Source organism: Oratosquilla oratoria, chromosome 19 (genome assembly GCF_046742065.1).
Source record: "Oratosquilla oratoria isolate Oo_2021 chromosome 19, ASM4674206v1, whole genome shotgun sequence".
NCBI classification, from domain to species: domain Eukaryota; kingdom Metazoa; phylum Arthropoda; class Malacostraca; order Stomatopoda; family Squillidae; genus Oratosquilla; species Oratosquilla oratoria.
Window position 1 is genome coordinate 64,913,538 of NC_134795.1, and position 10,000 is coordinate 64,923,537.

At 37.5% G+C, this 10,000-nt stretch overlaps 1 protein-coding gene across 3 annotated transcripts in view; it reads right to left on the reverse strand.

Moving 5' to 3' along the window:
• LOC143035963 (uncharacterized) overlaps positions 1-10,000 on the reverse strand; it is a 25,277-nt gene that overhangs the window by 10,825 nt on the left and 4,452 nt on the right. The window contains exon 1 of one of the 3 annotated variants that reach the window (XM_076203231.1): positions 9,533-9,674. The exons of the other annotated variants lie outside the window; for them this stretch is intronic. The gene's annotated coding sequence lies outside the window, so the exon portion shown is untranslated. Of the gene's footprint in view, positions 1-9,532; positions 9,675-10,000 lie in introns of those variants that run through there. 3 annotated transcript variants of the gene reach the window in all.

A 10,000-nucleotide genomic window follows, 5' to 3' on the forward strand; every position in this document is an offset into this window, starting at 1 on the left:
CCTGTATCAAGTCACCTCTGAGTCTACGCTTTTTTAGGGAAAACAGATTCATGTGTTTTAGTCGATTTTCGTATGATTTATTTTTGATAGTTGGAATCAGTTTTGTGGCTCGCCGTTGTACTTTTTCCAGTCTGTCAATGTCTTTAATGAGATTCGGTGACCATACGGAAACAGCATATTCCAATTGTGGACGAACTAACGATTTATATAGCTTGTTAATGAGTGATGGACTTTTGAAATCAAAAGATCGCGCAATCAATCCCAGAATCTTATTTGCTTTCTCAGAGGCTGAAATACACTGCTTGGATGATTTGAGGTCGTTACTGATAATTACGCCGAGATCTTTTTCACTATCCACTTTTGTTAACGAATTTCCAAATAACTTGTAATCGTACTTACTGTTATTTTTACCTATGTGCATTACCTTTCATTTACTTGTGTTAAATTTCATTAGCCACTTTTCAGACCATTGCTGTAATTGATCTAAATCTTCTTGAATATCTAATTGGTTTGAGTGATCATTTGCCACTCCGCACAGTTTTGTATCATCAGCAAATTTGGAAACAGTAGATTTTAGTCCATGGTCTATATCATTTATATATACTATGAATAGAAGTGGCCCAAGAACGGAACCCTGAGGAACTCCACTTGCAACACTTTTCCATCCAGAAGTTTTTCCATTTAAAACCACTCTCTGTTTTCGACCTTTCAACCAATTACTAGTCCAACCTAATAGGCTACCACTTATTCCATGCAAAGCTAATTTAGTAAGTAGTCTTTCGTGTGGGACGGTATCAAAAGCTTTTGCAAAGTCTAGATATATTAAATCTATATTGTTTCTTTTGTCATAATTCGAGATAACTGTGTTGTAGAATTCGAGTAAGTTAGTCACGCAAGAACGTTTCCGTCTGAAACCATGCTGGCTATCATTTATCAAACGGTTACTTTCTAAATGATATTCGATAGCATCTCTGATGATAGTTTCCATTATTTTTCCTACGATCGAAGTCAAACTTATAGGCCTATAGTTATTTGGTTTCTTTTTGTCACCTTTTTTTAATATGGGAGTAACGTTAGCTAGCTTCCATTCTCTTGGGACATCTCCGGATATGATGGATTTCTTGAAAATAATTTCTAATGGAAGAACAATCTCATTTTTCATTTCCTTTAAGATTCTTGGATGCCAACCGTCAGGCGGCCCTGGTGTTTTATTAACTTTGAGTTTGTCTATACACCTTTTAATTTTTTCTTTTGTTATATTTACCGTAGTGAGTAAGTTTACCCCAGACTTTTCACAGGTTTCAGTTTGGAATTCACTTTGAGGTGTTTCGTTTACGAATACCGAGCTAAAATAATTGTTTAAGATATTACATATTCCTTCATTTGAATATTCAAGTTGACCGTCAGCAGATAATAGTGGACCAATGTGATTCCTAACAACCTTTTTATCTCTAATGTAACTATAGAATTCTTTGGGATTCTCTTTGGATTTATCAGCGATGTTCATTTCGTATTGTCGTTTTCTTTTTCTTATTGTCTTTTTTAAATCTCTCTGTATTGATACATAACTTTCATAGTCATTAGATGCACCCGAGCACTTATATTTCTTATAAGCCTGTCTCTTTTTAGCAATACTTTTTTCAGTTTCTTTGTCGAGCCACTTTGGGCGAGCCTGATTTGGTGGACGTCTGTCCTTAAAAGGAATGTAAGTTTGAATCATCTTAGTGAGCGTATTTTGAAATATTTCCCACATCTGATCTACAGGTCTTTCGTTTAATTTTGCCTCCCAATCTGTAAGCTGAAGCTCCTGACGTAGTTCTATGAACTGAGCTTTACTGAAATCGGGTATTTTAGAAGCACAATTATCTATTCTAAAATTGTTTAGGAGTTTGAATCTGACTAAGTTGTGATCGCTATTTGCAACAGATTCACCGACTTCTACATCAGTTACCATGCTTTCGCGGCTAGTGATCAATAAATCGAGTAAGTTTCCATATCTTGTGGGCTCTTTTACATGCTGAATTAAGTAATTGTCACCAAGAAAATCAATCAAGCGACTACCTATATGGCCATGTTCAAGGGTCATCCAATCAATGTCAGTAAAATTGAAATCACCCATTATCAATAAATCCCGGTTGCAGAAACTAGACAGTTCTTGAAATAACAGTTTGTCGTCTGCTAATGATAATGTCTTTGGCCTATATATTACACCTATATTCATTTTTTGTCCATTTGTTTGGGTTAACTCTACCCACAAACTGTCATATGCATCCTGTTTCACTTTCTCTAAAACACAAGCATGAACATTGTTTTTAACGTACAGTAGAACACCCCCACCTTTCTTGTGGTTTCTATCCTGATGAAAGTGTTTAAATCCCGCAATATTAAATTCAGCTTCGAACTCTGTACCATTTAACCATGTCTCAGTTATTCCTATCATATCGAGATTTTCGCTTTTGGCATACGCCTGTATTTCTTGAAATTTGTTCCTAATACTACGAGCATTAAAGTACATAGTTTTAAGAAACTCGTGATTATTTCTTTTTGACACATTTTGAGTTTCAATATCATGTCTTATATTATCATTTTGTTTTTTATTTATGCCTTGCTCTATATTATTATTATTATTTGGTCCTTCATTGACATTCAATGCCCCATTAACATTTCTCCTATCAAAATTAACATTTCCCCCATCACGGACATCTGGTCGATTACGGTCATCCGATCTATTTTGTACATTTTGTCCCCCTACGTCACCGTGATTCACGCCGGCCTCCCGTCGTTCAGTGACATTATGTCCGGCATCCCTTTCTAAAATTATATTTTGTCCTCCAGTGATATTATATCCTACCGTGATATTTTTTCCTCCACTATAATTACATCCCATCGTGATCTTTTGTCTTCCACTGTCATTACATCCTATCTTGATATTTTGGCCTTCATTGACATTCTGTCCGGTATCTCTTCCTAAAATTATATTTTGTCCTTCACTGACATTATATCCTACCGTGATATTTTCTCCTCCTTTATCATTACATCCTATCGTGATATTTTGTTATCCACTTTCATTATTTTCCATCGTGATCTTTTGTCCTCCACTGTCATTACATCCCATTGTGACATTTTGTCCTATGACATTACATCCTAATGTGTCATATCGTCCTCTAGCGACATTACATCCTATCCTGATATTTTGGCCTTCATTGACATTCTGTCCGGTATCCCTTCCTAAAATTACATTTTGGCCTTCAATGACATTATATCCTACCGTGATATTTTCTCCTCCATTATCATTACATCCTATCGTGATATTTTGTTCTCCACTATCATTACTTCCCATCGTGATCTTTTGTCCTTCACTGTCATTACATCCCATTGCGACATTTTGTCCTATGACATTATATCCTAATGTGACATTTCGTCCTCTAGCGACATTAAATCCTAAAATTATATTTTGTCCTATACTGGTACATTGTTCTACATTAATGCTATACTCTACACTGTTTTCCCAAGTACATTCTATTTCCCCTTCCCTTTGGCCTTCTACCCTAAAAAGGAGCTAGTTCATTACAAACTCCCACAATGAGGTTTGTAAGAACATCTTTGCCTCTGCGGGTAAGGTGGATCCCATCAGAAGCGTAAAGGTCATGGCGCCTAGAAAAGAGATACCAAGGATCAAGAAAGTGGTATCCCAATTGTGTGCACAACTGCGATATCCTATCATTGATCCCTATGGCTCTACTGTTCCAACACGAACCTGCGTAGATCCTCGGGAGGCTCCCACAGACTACGTGACGGCTCCCACGTTCCTTCATCTCCTGAAGGAGGACCTTGTAATTCCGAATAAGCTCCTCTGATCTCACCCTACCTACATCGTTACTTCCCGTATGAACAATCGTAACCGTGTTCTTCCGTCCTTGCTCCCTGATGGACCGGGTACAATCAACGATCCCACGGCCCGGTTGACATACAAGCTTGCAACGTCGCTTAGTCTTTCGCTGCAGGATGTCGTCATAGCCTCGAACCATGGAGTCCCCCACCACCAAGAACTCCTGGTTTTCAGCCACTTCATCCTCCATTAGAGCAAAACGATTGACTAGAGCCAGCGGTTGCTCCACAGGGCACACGTCTACCGAACACGGGCTCGACAAACGGGACCCCACGGAGCGCCACTCGCTCATGGCAGTGACAGTAGGTGAAGAAGTGGAACGCTCTTTGGGTTGTGGGGAGGGTTCACTCTTCTCACGGAGAGCACTCCTGAGAAGCCGAATTTCCTCCTCACACATCCTGAGACGGACCTCTAGATTCACGCAACCTTCACAAGCCATTTCGCTCCCCCTTTAGCAATAAAAACGGCAAAGAGAAAATACAAATCAACAACAACAACAAATCAAAGCGGTCTCTAATAAACTAAATACGCGAAGCTTACTCTGCTTACCTTATACTATTTGTCCTACCTTTGGAGTACGGTAACAGAAAACTGTTTTGAAATTAAATAGAACCCTGCACTTTATATGCACACGCATGCATATACACACACATACACGCACACGTGCAGACACAGACACACACATACACCCTACACATACACGTATTCGTGCAGACACAGACACACCCTACACATACACACACACGTATTTGTGCAGGCAGACACAGACACACACACACCACACACGCACGCACACACACCACACACACACACACACACACGCACACGCACACGCACACACACACACTCACACACACACACACACACACACACACACACACACACACATTCGTCGGATGGACGGCGAAGATTGGAGTTCCGAAGAAAAAGTGAAATTTACGAGGATCTCAACGTCAAGGAAGTACCTTATTGTATTTACAGGGAAGGGAAAAGCTCGTGGTGTAGTGGGAAGGTAAGAAAAAAGGAGAAGGGGAGGGATTACTGAGGGAAATGGAAGGAAATGAGGAAGGGGAGGACTTGCGCCAGGAGGCCAGGCGTCTTGTAAACAAGATAAGGACCGAAGATTTTGGAGAAGGGATTAACAAAAATGTAAAGATTAGAAATATAGATAAGAGCAGTACAGTGGAAGGTGAAGATAACAATTTCCAGGGATTTAATGAGGGGGGGGAGGATACCAACCTCTCCCGATTAGCAAGACTAGAGGAAAAACTTGAGAAAATTACCGAACAATGGGAGAGAAGGTTCGGCAAAATAACAAAGATTGCGCAGGGAGTTGAGAAATTAGAAGAACTAGAGAAGGTGAACAAAAACCTAACTAAAGAAATAGAAGAATTAAAAAGACAGTTAAAAGAACTAAAAGATGAGAATGAGGAATTAAAGAGGAATAATAAAGACAATAAAGAGGCCATAGCAAAAGAAGCACAGGGTTGGAAAAATATCCAAGAGAACAGTAAAGTTGTATTTAATGACGTAATAAAACAGCAAATAAAAGAACAAACTGAAGACTCAATTATTAAAGTGATGAGGCAGAAGGAAAATATAGTAAGAGATTTAGCAGATAAAAAGAAATGTATAATCATATTAGGAATGGAAGAGAAGTATAATCTAAATAGAACCACAAGAATCAAAGAAGAAATAGAAAAAGTAATCAGTTTACTAGAATTAGTTCAGGAAGATGAACCTGAAATCATGAAACAAATTGAAGAGATATATAGACTCGGAAAATATAGTACAGATAAGACCAGTCCAATTAAAGGTCAAATTCAGGTCACAAACGATAGCAGAGAATATCTTAGCAAAAACAGGGAAACTAGCAGCAAGTGAACAATATAAAAAGGTATAGATAAAAAGAGAAATGAATAAAGAGGAAAGAGAGGAAGAAAAAATGAAAAGACAAGAAGCTAAGGAAAAAAACGAGAACAGAACAGTCAGAAAAAGAGGAATTCTATTGGAGAGTAGTGAATATGAAAGTGAGGAGATGGGCCATACCAGAGAAAAGCAAAAAGGAAACAGAACATACAATAGAAGTAGCAGAAAATTAAGAGTGTCTTACACAAATATAGATGGGTTAATAACAGGACTAAATGAACTGAATGATTAATTATCTGAAGGAAAAAGAACCGGACATAATGGAAATTGTAGAAACAAAATTAAAAGGTCCACTACCACCCAACAGTGTAGGACATGATGCATATAATTATTGGATTAGAAACAGAGAGACAAAACAAGGGGGTGGAGTTATGTTCCTGACTAAGGATATAAACGTGAGGTGTGTCACATATGGAAAGAATACAGTAGAGATGATTATGATCGAAGTGGAAGACAGAGATAAGAAGAGCAGAAAGTTTGTGATAAATTATGTGCCTCCAAAAACAGCCTCGTGGGAAGAGAGTGAACATAAAAGTATGTTAGAAGACACAAGGATAACATTAAATAAGATAATGGAAGATGGAGGAAGAATAGTTATAATGGGCGACTTTAATTGCAAAGAAGTCTGCTGGGAAGAGATGACAGTAAAGGGTGGAGACGACTCATGGGGAAATGTTCTACTCGAGATGATTATTGACCATACAATAACACAATGGATACAAGAAAACACTAGGTATAGAAATGAGGAACCATTGAGACTAGACCTAATAATCACATCTGAACCTAAAACAGTGGAAAAGATTGAACATAAGACACCAATAAGTAAAAGTGACCACATATTGATTGAACTGGAACTAAATGAGGAAAAATACATGGAAAGAAATGAACAATATAGAAAAGGAAGAATGATGTATGAAAAAACAAATTTTTATAAAATAAGAGAATTCTTTTAAAAAGAAAACTGGGAAAGGATATTCAAAGAAGAAACAACAGTGGAAGAGAAATGGAATATTTTGACAAAAATTTATAAAGAAGGAGTGGAAAAGTATGTCCCAAGACAAAAACAAGAAAAAGAATATGTGAAGTGCTGGTACAACAAAAGTTGTAGGGAGTTAAAAGACAAAAGAGGTAAAGCTTGGACCAAATTGAAGAAAGATAAAAAACCTGAAAAATGGAAAATATATACCTGTTATAGAAATGAATATGTAAAAGTGTGTAGAGAGGAAAAGAGAAAATATGAAAAAGATGTCTTAGAAAAATGTAAAGATCAACCAAAACTATTTTACAGATTTGTAAACAACAAACTGAAAAACAAACAAGATTTAGAGAAATTAAGACAAGGAGTTGAATACACAGAGGAAATAGAAATGCCAGAAATTATGAACAAGCATTTTAAATCAGTGTTTACAAGGGAGAACATACAACCTGGAGAGATCGAATGGAATGAGAAAGTCCCCCCTATGAAATAAACAGAAGTAACAAAGAATGAAATAATGAAACACTTGAGTAATCTTGATGTCAGAAAATCGCATGGACCAGATGAAATAGCAAACTGGATTTTGAAAGAATGCAGGAATGAACTGGCCGACAAAATACATAGCATAATAAACAGTTCCTTGAAAGAAGGAAAAGTTCCAGAAGATTAAAAAAAAACATATATAGTACCTATATATATAAAGGGGGAAATAAAGAAGACCCTACCAACTATAGACCAGTCTCTCTAACAAGTACAATAGCAAAAAATTGTGAAAGAATTGTCAAAAGTAGATGGGTAAAGTATTTAGAAAAAACAATGTGCTAAATCCAAGGCAATTTGGATTCAGACAAGGACGATCATGCGTCACCAATTTGATATGTTTCTATTCAAGGCTAATGGATATAATACAAGAAAGAGATGGATTGGCTGATTGTGCATTTCTTGACCTAAAAAAGCTTTTGACAAAGTACCACACAAGAAGTTGCTTAAGAAATTAGAAACTGAAGGAGGAATACAGAGCAAACTGCTTAAATGGATGGAAGACTTTTTGCAAGAAAGAAAAATGAGAGTAGTGATAAGAGATAAACACTCAAATTGGGATCAAGTAATAAGCGGTGTTCCACAAGGAACAGTTCTGGCCCCAATAATGTTTGCTATATATATTAATGCTATGAAGAAATTGAAAGTTATAAGAGCTTCTTTGCAGATGATGCAAAACTATTGAAAAAAGTAAACACGGAAGAAGATTGTGAGTCACTACAGAGTGATCTCAATAAAGTATGGGAATGGAGTAGGAAGTGGGAGATGGAGTTCAATACTAAAAAGTGTAGTATAATGGAATTTGGAAAAAAAGGAATAATAATAGGATCATATAAATTGGGAGAAGGAATAAAAAAAAGTTGAAAATGAGAAGGACCTGGGTGTCATTATTATGAATAATATGTCACCTGAGAAACATATAAATAAGATTTTTGGAGAAACTTATAATTTAATAAGAACAATCAAAGTGGCATTTACATACCTGGATGAAGAAATGGTGAAGAAAATCCTAATCACATTGATAAGACCAAGATTGGAATATGCAGCAACGATGTGGTCACCAAATACAAAAAAAAATGTATAACAAAACTTGAAAGAATACAAAGAGCAATTACAAAATTGGCACCAACACTCTCAAAACTATCATATGAAGAGAGACTAGCAAAACTTGAGCTACAGACACTAGAGCAAAGAAGAGAGGAGATTTGATAACTATTTACAGAATCATGAAAGGCATAGAAATTATTGATAGAGAGGATCTAATAAAATGGGATGATAGAAGTACAAGAGGACACGGAAAGAAAATCAAGAAAGACAGCTATAGAAGAGATGTGAAAAAACAGCTTTCCTCACAGAGTTATAGACATTTGGAACAAGTTATATGAGAAAGTGGTGTGTGCAAAAACAATACATGAATTTAAAAATAGTTTAGATAAAATGGGATATGAAGACGGGACACCACAAGCATAGCTCCCCTTCCCGTAAAATACAACTAGGTAAATAAAACGAGGTAAATACACACACACACACACACACACACACACACACACACACACACACACACACACACACACACGCACACACACACACACACACACATGAATTTTAAAATAGTTTAGATAAAATGAGATATAAAGACGGGACACCACGAGCATAGCCCCCCTTCCCGTAAAATACAACTAGGTAAACACACACACACACACACACACACCTCTCATGGCGCTGTGGTTAGAGCTCTGGCCTGCCACTACGGAGGTCCGGGTTCGACTCTCGCCCGGGGCTGAAATAATATCAGTATCGCAGCGCTGAGGGGTGTTACTCCAACTCTCGTGGGCGGGGAGTTGGGTGTGTGTGTGTGTGTGTGCAAGGTCATAGCATTACCCATAGATCGGACCTACGAGCTCTGAGCTCTCTTCCAGGAGGGAAATAGCTGTCGATCACGAGTCCAACACGTGATCCAAAGACCAAGTGAATACACGCATGAACACTCGTGCGCATACACGGACACAGGTACCGATGTCGTTCTCTTCTCCATATAAGGTTATTACGGGTCAAGGGGAGACGCAATCAGAGGGTTGAAGTGGGTGGAAAAAAAACTAGATATACAATTCCAAGTAACTTTCTGTTTGTACGTATGTGCTAGTTCCGAGTTTAAAGGAAATAATGTTGAGAGAGTTGGATTGATCCAAAGAACTTACCGAACTGGAGGATTTGGGTTCAGTTTGTGTTCCCTTTCTTTCTGCAAGTCCTGATGGAGGCACTTCCTTTGGGTCCGCACTGGTCTGTGGCGAAGATCCCCAACGCAATGAACCAATGGGACCTTCCGCAGTGAGCTATTTGATACTAGACACCGCCAGATTTTGTAATTCTTGCCGGAAAATAAATACTTTTTTGGGCAAGTTTTATAAGCTTACAGAAGTGTATCGTTGTACATTATTGTGTCTGAAATTTAAGTCAATTCATTTCATGATTGCAAACGGCACATAACATTGTTTGAGCCTCTATTTATAATTACAGGTGATATTCGTAAAACAGCCTATAATTGTATCAAGCCAAGAAATTTGTCATTTTCTACCGACTTCAATGGACGTATACTGATATATACTTTCATTTGAATGCACCAAGCAATAGGCAAATCCATGTAATGTATAGAAAATATAATTTTG